Genomic DNA, 21,590 nt, shown 5'->3' on the forward strand with positions numbered 1-21,590 from the left:
TATCAAAACCGTTACCAGTGGTGACCATGCCTAAATTCATTCTTAATGTCCTTGTTGCTATTATCATTTCTGATGATGGGTATTTTATGACGAAAACAATTAAATATTTTCCTGATATGATTCTGCGTGAGTCTGTGTTGCTCACAATCCACTTTCACGGAGCAGCGCTTACATCCTGAAGGTTCACTGGACACCTTCACCGATGATACAACGGTCTACACCTGTATTGGATCACCCGAAATGCTCCCGAACAGTAAGAAAAGCTTACAAGCTACCCTTGATGCGCTCACAATGACTGGGGCAAGAAGTGGCGTATCAGGTTTGATCCCACAAAGTCACAGCTCATGACGATAGCCCATCAGCGGCACAGGTGGCCTATCATGGACCTCACGTTTGGAGATCACACTGTGTCTGAGCTATCGGAGGTAAACCTCCCCGGCGTCACATTTGACTCGGGCCTCTCCTTCAAGACCCACCTCCACAACACAGCACTCAAAGCGAATTCTCGCCTGGGTTTACGCAAAGCTGCTCGCGTACTCGCTGGTGCTGGTAAACGAACCATCTGCAGAGGTTTCGTGGGGCCAGTCCTAGAGTATGCGTCATTGGGATGGGAGGGAGCCGCTTCGGGCCATCTGCGCCTTCTCGATCGAGTGCAGAGACACGCCCTCCACATTCTTGGCCCTGATATCCTCCTCCAGAGTTTGGCAGCAAGGAGATTGGTCGCCACCCTCAGCTATATGTACAAACTGATGTGTCTGGCAGGGCCACCGCAAATAACGTTGCTGGTCCCTCCCCCCCCCCCCCCCCCACCCCCACAGCTTTCTCCACCAACATGTCCTCGAACTTGATCCGATCACTCGGTGCGCCACGAGTCTCAGCTACAGAACGTCCTCCCGGCTTCCTCTCCTGATTACGTGGGATGCTGCTTCCCCCACAGCATCATTGACGAGTGGAACAACTTGCCCCCAAATGCCTGGCAGGTGCGATGCTCGGATTAGGAAATTGTGCATCACACAGATTGAGTACAGGGTGCGGATGAGTGCCATGACTGCAGGAGACCGGCTTGTGCCCTTCTTCAGGCACTCCACGGCAGCTTGGTTGTCGCACTGAAACTCCACACGCAGCGAAAATTGAGGGCCCTTCAACTGTCCTCACCTTCCTCGGTTTGGAGCTGGACACCGATCGCTTGGAAGTGCATCTGCCTCGGTCCAAGCTTCTGGCCCTACATCGTTTAGTCTCTACCACCCTCGACAAGGGTTGCGTTTTCAAACGCGAACTCGCCTCATTCCTGGGCCACCTCTCGTTCACTTCCCGAGTAATTCCTGCCGCCCGTACATTCTTACGCCGCCTGTACGACCTCAACAAGGCCACATCTGAGATGTCATCTCACCGAATGCTGCACCTCTCAGCCTCAGGCAAGGGCGACCTGAGCTGGTGGCACCAGACTCTGTTACCATGGAACGGAAAGTCATTGTTCCTGCTAGAGAAGTGGATGACCTCCAGTTGCAAACCGACGCAAGTGGCACCATTGGATTTGGAGCCTTCTTCAATGTTCGCTGGTTCAGAGGTGACTGGTCTTCGCAGCATCTGGAACTAAACATTACCTGCAAGGAGCTCTTCGCCATTGTCGCGGCCTGCGCCACATGTGGGATCGTGTGGCTGCGGCTGCGTGTGGAGTTTCAGTGCGACAACCAAGCTGCCGTGGAGTGCCTGAAGACGGGCACAAGCCGGTCTCCTGCAGTCATGGCACTCATCCGCACCCTGTACTCAATCTGTGTGATGCACAATTTCCTAATCCGAGCATCGCACCTGCCAGGCATTTCCAATACCATCGCTGATGCCCTGTCCCGGAACAAGATGGATGCCTTCAGGACATGTCGGCATGGGCACTCCTCCTTAACTGGCCTCTCGCGCACAACTATTAAACTCGCATGGGTCATAAACCGCTCCTGCTCAACGCAGGCCGACCCACCAACTCGCATGGGTCACAAACCGCTCCTGCTCAGCGCAGGCCGACCCACTTGGTCATATACAGCTCCTGCCCTCGGTAGGCCGGCCACACGATTCGTTAACGCGCACTCAATTGAGGCCAGCTCTCTGCCCGACATTCCCATTCTTCCAAACTCACTCTCTTGTCTTTTGGTGTGTCGCGTCCTGCACGCTTGTGTGTCTACTATATACTCTAGCAAAGGGAGTAGAATGTTAAATGGTCGGTTAACGTAGGAGTTAACCGTTGTTAACAGTCACGTACCATTGCTTCGCTGTTGGCCTTTATAACGGGTTGCATGACCCTCCTTACGTGTGTGCACGATCTTGCTCTCTCTAGATACTGCTGAGTATCATAGACATCACATGCCCACGCTCTGCGCATGAGCAGATTTCCTGTGCGCACAACAGAGCTTGCTGTCTTTCCAGTTTCCTTGCCTGCAGTTAGCTTTCAAATTCTGACCCACCATCCTCATAGCATTTCTTATTCTTACACTACACTCCACATATTTTGAAACACAAGATTCGTTAACGCCCACGCAATTGAGGCCAGCTACTCTGCCCGACATTCCCATTCTTCCAAACACACTATCTCTCTCTTGTCTTTTGTGTGTGTGTTTACTCTATACTCTAGCATGGGGAGTACTTCAGTTGATTGTTAACTTATGTATATACAACGGTTCTAACACAGCCGAATGCAATGGACCTCTGCCACGTGACATTACTGCCCATCCAGCTTTTCCCTCCCTCGTCGTCCCTGCCCCTCGGGTGTCTCAATCCACATGGGTATGTGTAAGTTCATTGAATAGGCAATTCACGCAGAAAAATGTCCTATACTAAAAAAGGCCAGGAACAGAACAGCATAGGCAGCAAGCGCAAGAAAAAACACTAAGAGACAACAATAAAGGCAACCTCATGGCGGGCGACGGACAGCACAGGGGAGGTAACCAAAACGTCTAACTGAGGCCATGTGGCAAGACCCCTAATGAGTAGAGTTTCTGAGAGAACAAAAACGGACTGCATGAAAGCGTAATGGTGGTGGTTCCGGCCCAAAAAGACAGACCGGTTGGGATGTGTGCCGAAATGAGCCGAAACCGGGCTGAAAGGTGGGGGGGGGGGGGGAGACACCAATTGCTTTCACCCTCCCATGTGAAACAGTCAACACCCGACGAACCTGGGGACCACCAAAGGGAGTTGAAAGTAGGGAGTTGATGGGACAAATGACTGGCAAATCTATCGACAGTATGAGGGCCCCACGTCTTATCAAAATAAACAAACAATACGGCCGAAAAAAATACGGCCCAGTCATTCATGTCTAGAATCCGTGAGAGATAGTCAGCCGTGGTATTTTCACCCCGGGGGATCCACTGTGCAAACAGTTCAATGTGTTCGCATTGACAGAAACGGAAAATGTCAACAGCTTCTTGGTGCAGTGTTGGGTTACGGCTACCGTTGCACAAAATGGACACCACGTTCTGGTTGTCGGTATTAAGATAAATTGCATGGCCAGACAATCGAGACACTAAAGAGATGAGGTGGTGGCTGGGCGTCGATGACGCTTAGGAGGTCATTAACTTGATGTGTCCTTTTCCTCATTTTTTTCTAAAACAAAGCCAAGTTCGCGTAAATCTGCGCAGTTAACCCATCCATTCCAGAAGACATTTTTTACATGAGGTATCAAGCCTTTTTCTTCCCTTTCTCTCCGGGATTAAACAGGGTATGGCTGAAATGAAAAATACTACTTCGAAGTACAACGTATAGCGTAAATGCACTGAGATACAACTCTCGTGACAGGGTAGAAATATGTCAAGATTTAGAAGGAGATATAATATCACTGATAGGTGCCTCCTCCCGTTCAATATTACCTACAACCTTTCCTAAGCTGGCCGGCCTGCATGCACCCGTACTACGTCATACTCACCTTTCATTCCATCGGCCTGGGTAGCTACTTGCGCGCCCATGTTTGCCATAGCTACCCATGCCCTTTATATTGCGTTGTTTCTGAGTCGATCTCCCTCTCTTCAATATTCTCGCTCTCTCTTCAATAATCTCGCTCTCTTCAATAATCTCGCTTTCTCACTCTTCATCAATGTAGTTGTTTCGTTCATCTTGGTCTCTTGTCTCGTCGTCTATAATAAATGTCGTTCCCAATAACTTGTTCCCGTTGTCCGTTGTAATGTCTGGAGAAGATGTCGGCAGTTGACCTTCTTCGGACTCAATAGAACAACAACAGCGTAGTGAAGAAATTATGTAGCATTATTCACACATCGACAATGAATAGCATCAAAAGTTGTACTGACAACACATTTTCTTTCTGAAAACAAAGCATAGAATCAAACATAAGTTTGTACAACGCTTCTAACACAGCCGAATGCAATGAACCTCTACCACGTGACAGAACTGAGCAAACGTCATTACAGTAGATCTACCGACAATTAGCATACATGGACAGATGGCTTTAGATAGATGAAGCACCACTCTGGGCTCCTTTCTTTGTTGTCCCCTCAAGTGTGCTGTCATCTCTCCTCTGCGTGACATCACAGTGCCCATCTCATGGCCTGGTGGAGTTCATTGTCTCTTCAGCTGCATCTCCTCCAGTATGATTCTTCATGGAGCTTCTCACTCTAGCTTCTCTAGTCTCAAAGTTCTGGTTTAATTATGCGGTCTTCCATGTTGTCTAACATCCACTTTTGTTATCACTTCTATTGTCATTGTAAGTCGGTCCTCTCAATTACATCTTCTCACTTGGCTTCATGTGACACTGATAGATCCTTTCACAGTTTGGTTGGTTTTTGGGTGGGCCTTTCTCCAACTTTCACATTTCTCTGGGTTGACTCCAGCCCCAAACATGGGGAGGAGGAGAAGCAAGTTGGCATATCTACACCGGAAGAGGATGATCCAACAGTAGACTGTGAATTACATTTAGGAGGACGACCAAGACGACAAGGAGACTCAAGCGCGGAACAACACTTTACGGCACATTTTGGCGGATGCGTGCCCTTTATGATCATACTGTTTTTACAAAACACATACATCGTTATTTTGACGGCACAAAGCAGCAAGGCGTCAATGAGACACACGGAATGGCACGGGCGGAGGAAAGGTAGGGGCTGCTTGCTGGCCATAGGATCTCGGCTTCATTGCTACCCAAGTTCGAGGCAAGGGGATCAACGGCCGGTGTTCATAACGGCAGCATCCACACAACGCAGACGGGAAAGATGTCAGCTATGCATAGATGCCACCGACCTGAGCCTCATGGTAACTCCGGACTTCTGGTCAAGGCCTCTATTCGCCCGGCCATGGGAGTACCGAGACCGTCCGAAGCCCAACCGACAACACCCTGCCAGCGCTGCAAAAGATGACCCTACACCTGATGGTGCTGACAGCGCTTACAGAGACAGTACGGCATCAGCTGGCGCCCCCCCCCCCCCCCATTGATCAGTGCAGCTCCGCCGCTCCGCTGGCTAGTGACCAACGCATTTGGTCTCACCAACAAGCTGGAAGCGTGGCAGCATGCACTGCTCAACGATAACGTTTACATAGCAGTTATCACAGAAACGAACTTCTCGGCCAAGACTGTAGCCTCTGAGACGATATTTCCAGGATACTCGCTTCCCATCCAACGTGACCGGGATGCATTTGGCGGCGGCATTGCTGTATGGGTGAAGTCCGGCCTCCCAGTGGTGCACCTCGACCAGATTCCCACTGATGACCACGAAGTCCTCCGGCTCGCAGTGAGTCTTTATACGCAACCATCTGTTGTTATCGGTGCCTTGTTTCGGCGTGGATCCTGTGCGGACAACGGCACCTGTCTGATTGAGTATCTTGGACCTGCACTATACGTGACCCGCACTCACGGCACTCAAATAGTGCTAGCTGGGGATTTTAATGTCCACCAAGAGACTTGGCTCTGCAGCAGCAAAACAACTGTAGCTGGAGAGGCCTTGGAAGAACTGTGTGCTGAGCCTCAACTCCACCAGCATGTCTTGCAGCCAACTAGGGGTCTGAACACCCTGGACCTCATCCTCTCCAACATGTCCGTTCCTATCGACACCACTGCCAAAGCGCCACTTGGTTGCTCTGACCATGGGGTTCCTCTTGCCGACTTTTATCTCACCCCTGATGCTGAGCAAGATACCTCCAGGACTGTCTGGCGCTACAATCAGGCAGACTGGGGGCACTTCTGACTGGTCCACCATTGCGACTGACGACCCTGAAGAGTCCTGCAGGAAGCTAAGTGATGGCATCTCCAGCGGGATGCAGAAATTTATCCCCGCCAAGCAGCTTGTTACCCGCCCAGCAGACCCCAAATGGTGGACTCCTAAGTGCACCACAGCATTTTACGCTAAAGACCAGGCATGGAAGGCCTGGAGACGCAATATTGTAAGCGAAGCCCACAAGGCTTGCTTTATGAGCTCAGTAGAAGATGCTATCCTCGCGAATGTGCGAGCTCGCACATCCTGGGAACTGAGAGTTCGTCGGAAACTGTCACGTGGAGGCCTGAGAGACAAGGAATGGTGGTCAGTGCTCAAATTTGCTGCTGACGCCATTCACGGCTCCCCTCTACCATGCCTGGTGGATGACGCTGGTCACCGACTCCGTATTGATGCTGCCAAAGCGAACTACCTTGGTCCCTATTTCGCCAATAAACGTAGCCTTGGAGATGATGACTTGGGCCCGGGGGATCTCCCTCATGCTCGCCAACCCGGGGTCACCCCACTTACCCGAATCCACTTCCGCCTGCAAACAGTGGAACGACTCCTTAACCAGCTCGACGTTGGCAAGGCGTCCGAACCGGACAACACCCATGAACTTGCATCGCCTTTTACGTCCCTCTTCGCCCTGTGCTTCCATAAGGGTGTTCAGCCAGAGGCCTGGAAGAGTGCTCGAGTTGTGCCAGTGTGCAAGAAGGGCAGCCTATCCAACCCTTAGAATTACCGCCCAGTCTCCCTCCTCCTCATCATCTCCAAAGTGATGGAGTGAATTGTGAACTGTCAAATTGTGAAGCACCTTGAAAAACATCATCTCCTGTCAACCAAGCAGTACGGATTTTGCAGTGGCCTTGGAACAGCGGACCTATTAGCAGTACTGCGGCATGACTGGTCGCTGGCAGCTGGTTCTGGTGGCTGTGCCCACGTCCTGGCTGTCAACATTGCTAGTTTCGTTTGACCGCGTGTCGTACCCTGGCGTCCTACACAGAGCGGCCGCTCTCAGTATTGGCGGTGGCCTGCTGCAGTGGCTACTGGACTATCTACGGAATCGCATACTAAGCGCAATCGTCAATGGACAGGAATCTGCTCAATTCCAGATTAAAGCTGGCGTACCCCAAGGCAGCATCCTGGCACCCACCTTATTCTTGATGTATGTCAACGATGCTGAGACGTGTCTGTCCCCATCAACGCGAATGGGTGTGTACGCAGATGACACCACGCTGTACATCATCGTACGATCTAGAGATGACTCTACTGGCAGTATTGCAGACATGCAATCTAGCCTGGATCGATTGGGTAGCTGGGGAGAACAATGGCGGGCTCACTTTGAGCTGACATAGTCGCAGCTACTGCATATTGGCCACCACCGCAACCCCTGGCCACTCCCAGAACTAACATTCAGAGCCTATGATATTCCCAGGGGGGATGAGCTGAAGCTCCTGGGAGTGACTTTCGACAGCAAACTCACCTTCAGACGCCATCTTCGCAAAGTTTATCTTCGTGCTGTCACCCGGCTAGGATTTCTGCGTTGAGCATCAAGTTTCCTTGGCCGTGAAGGACGCTGGACAACGTACAGAGGCTTCGTACGCCCTGTACCCGTATACACACCACTGATAGGGATGGGCGCAGCCAACTCTCACCTGCAAAGTCTCGACCGAGCACAGCGGAAGGCCCTTTCTATCATTGGTCCTGACGCATTGCTGCAGAGGGTAGCTGCCCGCCGCCAAGTGTACACTCTAACGTACATGTACAAGCTAATGTGCCTTCAAGACTGTGTCCGCCATCAGCATCAGCTACAAACAGTGTTCATCCTTGCGGCCCCCAACTTTCTCGAGCGTTCGTTCCCATGATTAGGGTGTAGTGGATGAATGAAACAGGCTGCCGCAAGAAATGTGTCCGGAACCGATGCCCCAGTTGAAGTCTCTCATATCCTTCAAGACGAAGGTCCGCCGCCACTTGCATCAAAATAGTTGGCTCTGGGCTGTGGACTCCCTGTGAGGCTATGTCACCCGTCAACTACCTTCGTGCATCATCTCTTTCTTGTTTCATTTTATTTCATTTCTCTTTCTCGTGGCTCTCTCTCTCTCTCTCTCTCTCTCTTTCTCTTTCTCTCTCTCTATCTCTCTCTCTCTCTTTCTCTCTCTCACACACACACACTCTCACTCACACTCTCTCTCTCTCTCTCTTTCTCTCTTGATCTCCCTCCCTTCCTAGCTGCATTGCTATCGATGCCAGGTCGTAGACTATGATTCCGAGACCTCCGGTCGGATGAGCCTCGCCAACCACATCGGCACATTGCCCCTACTCCCCTTTGTCTTGTTGTCCTTGTGTCATTTCAGTAAACTGTTGTCCTCTTCCCCTGATCATTGGAAGGGCTGTGTTTGCTAGTAAAAAAAGGAAGAAAGAAAAAGTGCTCCACAGAAACAACATAAAATTATTACAGAAATAATGCAGGGGGGGGGGGTACTAAGGAGAAAGTAGGTGAATAGAAGTGAATGGAAGAGGGAACAGAGTTAGAGCATTTTCGTCTTTTGTCTTTAGTTCGTAACCTGTCCATTTCCCACTCCCAGTGGGTAAAGTGCAGGTGGGCATTGACCTTCTCTTTGAACATCTGCAATGCTTTCCTTGTTCACGGGTTCAGCAGAACACACTGCAGTAGCGGGTTCCAGACCTCCACAATCTGCTGAGGGAAGGATGAAAGTACATCATTCCGTTCTCTGAGGGGAAGAGTGGGGCGAGCTGAAACTGGTGTGATGAATGCAGTTGTGTGCTATGGCTTGACGTGTTGGTAGCTCAGGGTGGAAGACGGGCGAGGAGCATATCTGGGCCAGTTGAACAATGGAGCTTGTACAGAAAGCAGAGTGCTCCAAGCGTTCTGTGAATGCCTAGGCAATGGAGGTTTTTCTTTCTTTTTTCATTTTTCTACATTGATCACGGCTCTCGGGCAAAGACAAAAAATTGCATAGTGGGAGCATAGTGATGGTGAGGCTTTCTGGCCTCAGCCGACCTGAGGTCTCGACATTATGGGGACATAAAACGCACCAAAAAGAAAGAAGAAGAAAAATGAAAGAAGTGACAGGTACATGACACTAAATGTTAGGAGGAGAGACAGTACATTAGAAGGAGGGGAAAGATAAGACAGAGAGTGTAAGGAGGAGAAGGAGAGAAAAGAAGGAAACACGTTATTGAAATGAGTACATGGAGCGGAATTTGAGGCTCAGGCAGATATGATGCTGATACTGTGCCCACAATCAGTCGTTGTTCTTCAAACAGCGGTTGGCTGCAACTTTGAAATGTTGCAAGTTCTTGGTGCAAAATGGACCAGAGAAGACTCCGGCGGGCAGCTGGTTCCAGACGGGGAAAACTGCGCGAGGTAAGGCTCGACACAGGTTGTTTCGGGAAGGGACTGGAAGTTCATTTGCCAGTCGGTGTGCGTGGGCGTTACATCTTTGAAACGCACAACGGGTGGAGTGGACTGTTTGGGATTGGGGCTGCTGGGGTTGCAACATTCTCTGTAGAAGGCGATGTGCATCTGGACAATGCATATTGTACAGGAGGCAAAGGTACGGTCCCTGGCCGTTTAGGCGATGGCCACTCTGTTGGATGGGCAAGCCAGAGTGGTTTGTGCCCGGGCAGACAAAGCGCTTGCAGATCACACAATGACACCTGGAGTCCAGCGCTCGAGAGGGATTCCGGAGGAAGCCGAGATGCTGCGATCCTCGAATAGCCCACTTGGAAACATATACCAGATCTCTTCAAGACATTGGACTTACGAGCACATTTGAGGTGACGCAAGTAACTTATTATCGCTTTCCAGGCTAATGAAGCTAAGGAAAAATGTTGATAGGAAAAACCTCAGGCTCTTCAACAACGTTCTGAAAACGAAACTTCCGTACCTTCTCCTCAGGTGATATATAAGCAAAAGCAAACAAGAGCAAATACAATGAATTATGAACTCGGATGGTGAGCCAATTAAATTATGGTTGAAAAGGAGAAGGACAAAATGTTACGAGTTATGACTAACTGTCCACCAACCACCATTTTGTCGCACTCGCTGACTGTATAAGATCTGGTTACGTTGGTGGATAGTTAGTCATAACTCGTAACATGTTGTCCTTCCATCACTGACACAGTGTGCGGGTATTGCATTATGAATTGGTTGAGTAGATAGTTCCGGAATTAATTCCGTGTTCGATATTGTTTATTTTTTACATATTGTTTATTTTATTTTATTCGTGTTCGATATTGAATTTTAATTTATTAATTTTTTACAAATATTGTTTTTATTTCATTTCACATTTTTCATTCGTGTTGGGTTTAACTATTCACTGTACTGATACATGGTGATGATTGTGCTTTGCTTTGCCCGTAAAAGAGGCCTTCCCTAACTCTAACATTTTGTCCTTCTCCCTTTTCACCATAATTTAATTGGCTCACCATCCGAGTTCAACTTTGCACACCTTATGAGCCGCCATAACCTATGCGGCGAAGCGTACGTAGTGTGGAACAACTTGTTACTGCACATAACTAGTCTATCATACTTGAATGATACAGTGTAGTGATGTTCAATAGACTGTTGAACTTCACTACACTGTAACATTTGGCATTCTTTGTTGCCGTGGCGCGTAGCTCGTGCTCTTCTTAGTTGCGCTTTCCTTCCCCTCTTGGACCTTTCCGAACCTGAGCCTTCCAAGTTGGAAGGTTGTTGGTTTGTGCACCTTGGAGAAGTGTTGGAGCTAGTAGTCAGGTCGCCGAATGTCTCAGTATTCCTTGTCAGTTTTGTGCCATTTTTGCCGCAACACTGCTATGATAGTTGCTGGGACTTCAATGTGCATAACCAAGAGTGGCTCCACAGTAGCAGAACAACTACTTTTAGAAGTGTCGAGCATGCAGAGAACACGTGCTATATGCACAGTGTTGAACAGCTACTAGCCTACTCGACCAACCACCGCACGGCTGCAACACACTGGCCCAGATGATGTCCGACCTACCCGTAGAATCATTTGTTTCTGTTTTGCCAGCTCTTGGCAAATCTGACCATGCCTGTCTACTTGCCGACTTCCAGATCCGTGCATCACGCGAGCCTCCCATATCAAGAACTGTATGGAAGTGTCAGCTTGCAGACTGGGCCAGGCTCCGTCACTTCGTCAGATCCACCAATTGGGCAGCTATTGCTTGGATTGATCCAGACCTGTCATGCAATGGCATCTCAGAGAGGATCCTGGAGGGTATGAAGAGATTCATCCCCTCTAATACCCTGAAAACCCGTGCATTCCACCCTCCATGGTGGACCCCTGAGTGCACTGCTGCAACAGTGAGGAAATGACGTGCGTGGAGATACCTGAGAGATGACGCGTCTGATGACAATTGACGGGTCAGCTTACCAAGGTGCTAGGCTCTCAACGGTTGAATGTCTCAAAACTGCGAGAGTGCTTTCATGGCGAAACTGAGACAGAAAATGACCTCAAAGCAGCTGCCACCCAGTGACTAGTAGCACACCGTCAAGTGTGCCTCTGGCAAAGGGCGTCGTCAATCTGTTCCGACATTACGTGATCCCGATGGACGTGAGTACACAGCCGGCGCAGACAAAGCAGAATGCATGGCACGCTATTTTGGAGGTAAATGCAGTCTTGGCCAAGATGACCTGTCAGCCCCATTCTCATATGTCAGGCCTCGAAATGAGCAGACTCTTTCGGATGGCCGTTTTCGTTTAGCTGCTGTCGAGCGCACCCGTTGGCAGTTCAACCCATCAAAGGCTACCAGGCCAGATGGGATACCGGCACGAGTGTTGAAAACCTGCTCAGCTGAACTGGAATAACCTCTTTCTAAACTGTTCACACAATGCTTCCAAAATGGGATACAGCCCAAGACATGGAATATTGCCAACATAGTCCCTATACTCAAACGGAAAAGTCTCTACCCTCCAAATACCGTCCAGTTTCGCTCTTGTGTATTCTGTCCAAAGTGATGGAGACAATCATCAACAGAACAATAATTTCCTCGAGTCGAACAACGTCTTCTCCGCAAGACAGTATGGATTTCGCCATGGCCATTGTGCAGCCGACCTCCTCTCCAGCCTCCACAACCAGTGGCTTCCTACAGCCGGGGAGAAAGGCGCAGCACGCATACTCACCATTGACATAGCCGGCGCGTTTGATCGCGTATCACACCCCGGTATGCTACACAAGTCCAACGTATACGGCTTGCGTGGGCAACTGCACCAGTGGCTCAGCAGCTACCTCATTGAACGCTACCTTCAAGTGGTCATTTGTGGCCAGACATCCTCAAGGCTCCCAATTCAGACTGGAGTACCCCAATGCAGTATTCTGGGTCCGACTCTCTTCCTCATATACCTGAAAGACTGCGAGGACCACGTACCAGCCAGTGCTGACCTAGCCTCATTCGCAGACGACACTACACTGCATGCCAACATCACCTCCACCACCCAAGCCCTCCGGCTAGCAGTCAACAACATCTCCCTCTGAAGTGAAGAATGGAAGATAGAAATTTGAACCAGCCTAATCCCAAGAACTGACTGTTAGCTTCCAACGCACCCAATGGAACATGCCACAGATTGATTTCAACGGATCTAACCTGAGGGAAGAAGAGGAGCTCAGGCGTCAGTTTTGATGGTCAGCGAACCTTCCAGCGCCACCTTCATATCGTAGCCCTCCGGGCAACACACCGACTTGGCGCTTTGTGTTAGGCTTTCCACCTTTTAGACGTGCCCGGTCGCATCCAAGCCTACAATGCCTTTGTGCGCCCATTGATGGAGTACTGCTCCATCGGCTGGATGTTAGCAGCCTCATCCCATCTTCCTTGACTCGACCGTGTGCAAGCCCGGGCCATCCAAACCATCGCCCCAATGTTTTGGCTACCGAGTCTTGCTCTTCGTCGGATGGTTGCAGCACTTTGCCTCCTGTACAAGATGGATTGTCCAGATGCACATCCCCTTCTACAGAGGATGCTGCCACCCCAGCAACCCCAACATCAAACAGTCCACTCCACCCGTAGTACGATTTAGAGATGTTATGCCCATGCACACCAACTGGCAAATGAACTTCCAGTCCGTTCCCGAAACAACCTGTGCCGAGCCTACCCTCACACAGTTGTCCCCATTATTATTATTATTCTTTATTTCCACGATGGCCCATGGCCAATAAGGAAGATAATACGATTCAAATCAGTCCAGAATCATATAAAATCAGTCTAGCAAGTAAGGAAATCAACACATTGCAGGGGGATGGGGTCACGATGGGGTACAGTGTGAGCTACTACAGGAGCATATGGATGATAGAATGAGGCTAGACGCCATTGATTTAAACGCATGCTTGCTATTTGTTTCACGCAGGTCGGGGGGTAGTTGGTTGAAATTGTGAAGGGATAGGTTGATGGGTGAGTTGGTGTGTCGGTATGTGTGTGATGTTCTCAATGTGTATGTTCTCATGTGTCGTAGTGCATATGGCTGCTCTGTGATTGGTCGTGCAAGGTGAGGCTGTTGCAGGTGAAGGGGAGCGCGGATGTACTTGATGTTGTGGGCAAGAGTAACCTGTCGTAAGAGTTGCCGGGAGACTAATGTGGGGAGTTGGAGATGATGAAGAAGTGAGCTGTGATGGACTGGTGCAAAAAGGGGGATCCGCAGGCAGATACGGGCTGCTCGTCGCTGAACGCGTTCTAATTGGTCCTTCTGTGTGCGGGTGGTGTTGGATAACACGAGACTGCCGTACTCTATAACCGGGGGAATGTAGGCGGTGTAGATTACGAGCAGACTGGGGGTGTTAAGTTGGCCTCGTGTTTTACGAAGTTGGTGAAGGAGTTTTTTGAATTTGTTTATTATGTGCGTGACATGTGAGTTCCATTGGAGGTTGTTTTGTAGTATGATTCCAAGGTGACGGTGTTCTTTGACTTGCTTTAGGGGTGTGCCATTAAGAGTGATGTTGAGTTGGTGGTTTGGTGTGAACGGCAAGGTAACGGTCTTTGAGGCATTGACGAGGAGGTGCCATCTGCGCAGCCAGGTTGCGGCAGCTGAAACGGCTGACTGCAGGGACAACTCCGATGTCAAACAGCTCTGGTGTGTTGCGATGAGCGCCGTGTCATCTGCAAATTGGCTGCACTTTGTGTTCGAGATTGTGCAGGCAGAGGGCAGGTCAATGGTGTAGATCAAGAACAGCAGGGGGCCTAGAACGGATCCTTGGGGCACCCCTGCTGGTATGGCTTGCCACTCACTGAAGGCGTCGCCGACACGAACACGTTGACGGCGATGGGTGAGGTAGCTGACCATCCATTGCAGGGCGGTATCTTTCAGGCCGAGGTGTTGCAGTTTCTTGAGGAGACCGGCGTGCCAGACTCTGTCGAAAGCCTTCGAGAGATCAAAAAAGCAAGCTGTGACGGAAAGACCTTTATCTCGGCTCTCGGAAACCTCGTGCACGAGTCTGGCGAGCTGGAGTTCGGTGCTATCATTGGCACGAAAACCGGATCGATCCACTGGGAGAAAGGGTGTGACGTGCTTGTAGAGTCGTTTGTGGACGATCCTCTCCTGCACCTTACTGATAACGCTGAGAAGTGATATAGGCCTGTAGTTTGTTACCAATGACCTTTCGGCTTTCTTGTATAGTGGGCTCACAGTGGCATCACGCCAGTCCTGTGGTTGTTCACCTCTCCGAAATGACTCATTGAAAAGTCGGGAGAGTGACGGCGACAGCTCACGCGCCCTGGTCTTGAGGAGTCTTGTTGGGATGTCGTCAAACCAAGGGGCTTTGCAAGGATTAAGGGCTCCTAGGAGCTGTTCTACCTCGGCGGGTGTGGTGGTGATTGTGGTGTACCCGTGTACATCGTACATATTTGCACTCTCATGTTTCTTATTATGGTACTGCATCTCCTTGCATGGACGTGCGTACAACCTTACAGCATACTACTCATACTATGCATGCATGTGTGTACTCCGTGCCCATAATCGACAGTGCATGTCTCTTGTTGCTGTTCAGTCTTTCCTTGGTAGTTTCCTGACGAGTCGTCCTCTCTCAGTCCTTCGTTGCATTATTCTATTTCAATATAACTAATCATCACATAGACTTGATGATACCACATGGCGCAGTGAACTTGTTTTAGTAGCAGTTTCCATTAGTCTTTCTCAGTCCTGGGTCTTGCTAGTACCTCTGGCGTTTCGTCTCTCAAATAAATTATAGTGAAATAATTATTTGAAATTTCCGTTTCGGCATGGCGGAATCAGACACACCAGTACTCAGCCCTGACATTGCTGCCCTCACCCAGCTCATGAGACAGCAGATGGAGACCGCCGCCACCCGCGAGCACCACCTGACACAGCTCGTGGAGCGAACTTTGAGGAGCATTTCTCAACCTCCACCACCGCAACGTCCACCCCCAGCCCCACCGGCACGAGATCATGTACCTGCGGCGAGACCAGTTTCGGTCGATCGCCCTATGTTACTTGCCTCTGCCTCTCTCGCAGAGTTTGCCGCATGGGAAGGTCTTTGGCGGGACTACGCCCGGTGCCAGCACCTGGATTCCCAGGACAATGCCACCAGAGTGGCAACGGTTCGTCAGTGCCTGGACGAGGACCTCCGGAGATTTCTTCGTGAGGGCACAATTCCTCTGGCTGACAACCACGACGACGACGATCTCATCAAGGCTGTACAGGCATACATTCGCGGCCAGCGTAACCCTCTGCTGGACCGGATCGCCTTCTATGCCCGCCAACAGCAGCATGGAGAGTCCTTCGATCAGTACCTGACTACCCTCAGGGAGATCCACAATTGCTGCGATTTCAGCGAAGCTGCACTCTGCAATTTCTGTTCAAGCCGAGTATGCCGCCAATGCCAGCAGGGACAGCGTACCAGGTACGACGAGACCATGCGTGATCGCCTGGTTACTGGCATTCTCGACACGGAGACACGCCATAAGCTCCTTGCCACTACCGATCTAACGTTGGAGAAGGTCATTAAATTGTGTCGAGCGGAGGAGGCAGCCTCTCGGACGAGCAGCAGTATCCCCGGCACTAGCTCCGTCAATGCCGCTCGGAAAACTAATTATCAGCGGTCAAAACACGGCAATAACCCGCGACAGCAACAGGCGTCCGCCACGCCATCGCAATGTCCGAATTGTGGTCGCACTCCCCACGCCAGCAAGTCGCAGTGTCCTGCACATGGCAAGAAGTGTAGCGGCTGCAAGACTATTGGACATTTCCAAGCGGTGTGCAGAAAATCCCACAAACCAGCTGACCAGTCCTCGCAGCGCACGCTGGGACGACTACAGCTCCGCCGCGCTCAGTGTGATGCATCCCCTACGGTGCCAGTCGACACGCAATTGTGCACTGAACCTGACGCTACCTCCCTAGAATGGATCCCCGATACGGGAAGTGACATTGACGCTATTGGCGTCGATCAGTTAGCGCATCTCGGTGGTTTTGTGGAGAATCTGGCCACAGACCATGATAATGTGCATGCTGCCAATGGTGAACGTCTCGTTTCAGCTGGCAAGATCTCTGCCACCCTCACCATTGGCTCGCTCAAGCATGATAGCACCATCCATGTGTACCGTGGACTGCGTGAACCCCTGTTGTCACGCCAATCGCTATACGCCTTAGGCCTCTTACCAGACGGCTGGCCCAAGCAAGTTGCGCGTGTTTGTACCAGCAGCACACCACCTCCAACGGCTCCCGTTGTGACGACCGGTCTCGTGAACAGACCTGACCCTAGCAAGCTGGCGCAGATCCGTGCTGACCTACTGCGAGAGTTCGCAGACGTCTTCGACGACACGTCATTGAAACCCATGTGTGGCAAGCCAATGGACATCATTCTCGAAGATGATGCGAAACCTCACCGAGTCTACACAGCTCGTCCTATCGCACATGCCTACCGTGAGCAGGTGAAAACCCAGCTCGACAATATGGTTGAGGAAGGCATCATCGAGACAGTGTCAGAGCCGTGCGACTGGTGCCACCCCATTGTTGTAGTCGACAAGAAGAATTCTAGTGAGAAACGTCTGACTGTGGACCTTCAGTCTCTCAACCGACAAGTGAAGCGTCCCACCCACCCCATGCAGAACGCACGTGATGCTCTCTCTGGCATCGGCACAGCCCGATGGTTCACCAAGTTTGACGCCCGTCATGGCTATTGGCAGGTGCCCCTGTCTGAGCCTGCCAAGTCTCTCACTACGTTCATCACGCCGTGGGGTAGATACCGATTCTGCCGGAATCCACAAGGTCTTGTGTCCGCCGGCGATGAGTACAACCGCCGCACCGACGCAGCTTTCGACCGTTTGACCCATCTCATCAAGGTGGTGGACGACGGCCTCGTTCACGATGAGTCATTCTCGGACCATGTCGCTCACGTCCGTGCCGTCCTGACCCGTGCACGCGAACACGGAATTACTCTTAGTCAAAAGAAGTTTGTCTTCGCCGCTGCTGAAGTCGAATTCTGTGGGTTTCATGTGTCGTCCAACGGATACACCGTGCCAGCTGACAAGACATCCGCTCTTCAGCACTTCAACCTACCCACTAACCGTACCGACCTCCGTTCCTTCCTCGGTCTGGTGAATCAGTGTGGAGAATTCACCCCACGGATATCTGAGCTCGCAGCTCCGCTACGTCCGTTATTGAAGACCACGAATGAGTTCGTGTGGGATGATGTCCACACCGCGGCTTTCAACGCCACAAAGTCTGAACTGATATCGCCGCCGACTCTCTCGTACTACCGTGCTGGTGACGACCTTCGGCTAGAGACCGACGCCTCTGCCCTGAACGGACTTGGGTTTGTGTTATGGCAACGCCAAGATAACCAGTGGCGCATGCTGCAGTGTGGCAGCCGCTTTCTCACCGACGCAGAGACACGTTATGCCGTCATAGAACTGGAGTTACTTGCTGTGGTTTGGGCTGTCCACAAGTGCTCCCTCTTTCTGTCCGGCAGCCGATTCGATTTGTTCACTGACCACCGTTCATTGGTCCCGATTCTGAACAAGTACACCCTGGATCAGATAGAAAATCCACGTCTGCTACGCCTCGCACTGAAGCTCCGGTCGTTTCAACTCGTCGCGCACTGGCGCAAGGGCAAAGAGAATGCGTTTGCTGATGCACTGTCCCGTAACCCGGTCGACAAGCCGACCAGTGAGGAAGAATTCGGTGAAAGCTCAACGCTCTCAGCACCAGCCATCAGAGCATGTCTCCGCCAGGACGAGGATGGCCGAATTGCAGACCTCCGGCACTGCGAGCTCTTGGATGCTGCCCATGCCGATGATGACTATCAGGCCCTTCTCCAAGCCGTTCGTGAAGGTTTCCCTGATGATCAGCGCGCCGTCCACTCAGCTGTGAAACCGTACTTCACTATCCGCGAGCATCTTTCAGTCGACGGTGATCTTGTCCTGAAAGGACAACGTGTTGTGGTCCCGCGTACCCTCCGCCCACGTGTGCTCCAGGATCTTCATGCCTCCCACCAAGGCCTCAACCGCACACAGCGTCGAGCTCGACAAGTCGTATACTGGCCACACTTGTCTAATGACATCGCCCAAGTCGTTCGCAGTTGCGAACAGTGTCGCTTGCACGCTCCGTCTCAGTGTAAGGAACCGATGCGTGTCACCGCTGACCGCCGTCCCACCCTGCCATTCCAGTCAACCAGTGCCGACTTATTTTCCTGTCAAGGCTGGGAATACCTGGTTTACGTCGACCGTCACACTGGCTGGCCTTGCATCGCCAAGATCGGCCGCACTGCATCTTCTGCCGATGTGATCCGTGTGTTCCGTGGCTGGTTCGCCGACGTCGGTGTCCCCAGCATCCTCACAACTGATGGTGGTCCGCAATTTTCATCACGTCGCTTTGCTGAATTTTGCACCCGATGGCAAGTTCAGCACTCCACGTCTTCACCTCATTATCCTCAATCTAATGGCCATGCCGAAGCCGCCGTGAAAGCGATGAAATCACTTGTGTTGAAGACCACGTCCGACGGTAACTTGGACGTCGATGAGTTCAGACGCGCATTGTTAGAATGGCGCAACACCCCCCGAGAAAATGGTCAGAGCCCAGCCCAAGCACTGTTTGGTCGACCATTGTCCTCCTTCGTGACAGCTCATCATCTCAGCTTTGCTCCTGATTGGCAAGCAAAAGCCACCGATGTTGACAAGCGCTCTGCCGCTCAGTCTGCCACCCAAGAACAGCATTATGATGAGTCTGCCAGATCACTGTCCCCACTTCGCATTGGCATGCGGGTTGACATCCAAGATCCGCGCACCAAACTCTGGCGCACCACCGGCGTGGTCGTCGCCATTGGTCGCAACCGGGACTATATGGTGAAGTTACCCAGCGGCCGTGTTTACTGGCGCAACCGTCGCCTTCTCAAGCCTGCCCCTGCCGTAGCCCCTCCCGCTCCGCCTGCAGACACCTCCCCAGCTGAGCCCGCAGCACCGCAGCAGCCTTGTGTGCAGCAGCCTCGTCGTAGCCAACGGTCTCGCCAGGCACCAGAGCGTTTGAACATTTCGTCCACAGCATCTAAGTCCTATGCTTGACTCTACATACCTATACCTCACACTCTTGCTACAAGTAGTTGGGATTGGTGTGTTTACTTTCTTTTCTGTCACTTCTGTTTTTTCCTTCTCATTTATGTGAGATAAACAGCTCCGATTTTCCGCTTGTTTATCTCAGAAGGGGCGTGTGGTGTACCCGTGTACATCGTACATATTTGCACTCTCATGTTTCTTATTATGGTACTGCATCTCCTTGCATGGACGTGCGTACAACCTTACAGCATACTACTCATACTATGCATGCATGTGTGTACTCCGTGCCCATAATCGACAGTGCATGTCTCTTGTTGCTGTTCAGTCTTTCCTTGGTAGTTTCCTGACGAGTCGTCCTCTCTCAGTCCTTCGTTGCATTATTCTATTTCAATATAACTAATCATCACATAGACTTGATGATACCACAGTGATTTGGGCAAGCTCTCTCTCGCCGGATGTTGGTAGAAGGATGTCGGGGACTGGCTCGTTGTCAACTAAGACGGACTTCTTGCTTTCTGAAATGAAGAAGCTGTTGAATGCTTCTGCCTGCTCTAAGTTCTATGTGAGCTTCCTGCCATCATGGTTCAAAGCTGGCATTTCCTTTCTTGGTGAAATTCGAAGGGTCTTCATAAGTTTGTAGAGGTTTGGGCGGTTTGTATGGGTTTGGTCACAGTGGTTGTCGGCATTGGCTGATTTATGAACGAATTTGGACTTGGCGCTGCGGAGAAGAGTTGTCTTGTTTCGCTGAGTTGTGAACTGGTCCCAGTCTTCAGCCGTCCGTGTCCGGAGGTATTTCCTGTATAACCTGTGCTTTGTACGGATATTATTTAGCAGATCAGGCGTCATCCATGGGCGTTTTTGAGACACTGCAGATGATCTAGTCAACCGGAGTTGAGTGCAGAACCCCATCTGGAACCAGCTGCCCGCCGGAGTCTTCTCTGGTCCATTCTGCACCAAGAACTTGCAACATTAAAAGGTTGCAGCCAACCATTCTTTGAAGACCAACGACTGGTCGTGGGCACATGACCATCTCTGAGTATCAGCATCACAACTGCCTCACCCCATGACTTTTAAATTCTGCTCCAAATGCTCCTCCCAATAACAACTGTTCTTCTTTTCTCTCATTCTCCACCTAACACTGGCTGTGTGATCTTTTCCTCCTTGAAACGTCCTGTCTCTCCTCCTAACATTTCGTATCATGTACCTGTCACTCCTTTCAATTGTTTCTTCTTCTTCTTTCTTTTTGGTGTGTTTTATGTCCCCATGACGTCGAGACCTCAGGTTGGCTGAGGGCAAAAAGCCTTACCATCGCTATGCTCCCACTATGCAATTTTTTCGTCTTTGCCTGTGAGCTGTGTGCATTGTAAATAAATAAAAAAAATGGGCGCACTCATTGACTGTATAAGGTCTGGATACGTTGGTGGACAGTTAGTCATAACTCGGAACATTTTGACCTTCTCCTTTTTCACAATAAATTATGTACAGCAATGTAGTGATAAAACCAGGTCAAAGCAGAATAGCTAAAAACAACGATGATTAATACGTGACCAATATACATCATGCCTATACATAATTCATTGTTCTTGCTCTCATTTGCTCATGCCGCTATATTACCTTCTTGATGCGGAAGGAGACAATGTACGGGAGAAGGTACGTCACAACATGAAGAGAAGGCACGGAAGTTTACTCGCAAGAAAGTATTCAACTGCGTAATTCTTCTTTCTGCTCATAAAAACGAGCATGCATCAGGGATAATCTGACTTACATTATTCCTTGGTTCCAACGAATGTCCAGAAGTGAGAAGATATTCCACTGTGGAAACATGATCATTTGATGCTGCTTGATGTAATGGTGTTTCACCCTCCTGGAAGTAGCAGCAAAGACAAGACA

The 21,590-nt window shown here is 50.6% G+C and overlaps 1 protein-coding gene across 1 annotated transcript in view; it reads right to left on the reverse strand.

Annotated features, from left to right (window-relative positions):
• Positions 1-21,590, reverse strand: part of LOC135827620 (uncharacterized) — a 134,277-nt gene that overhangs the window by 99,050 nt on the left and 13,637 nt on the right. The window contains exon 2 of the mRNA XM_065340086.1: positions 21,466-21,564. The gene's annotated coding sequence lies outside the window, so the exon portion shown is untranslated. The remainder of the gene's footprint in view (positions 1-21,465; positions 21,565-21,590) is intronic.

The sequence above is a fragment of the Sycon ciliatum genome, chromosome 11, assembly GCF_964019385.1.
Source record: "Sycon ciliatum chromosome 11, ocSycCili1.1, whole genome shotgun sequence".
Taxonomy (NCBI): Eukaryota; Metazoa; Porifera; class Calcarea; order Leucosolenida; family Sycettidae; genus Sycon; species Sycon ciliatum.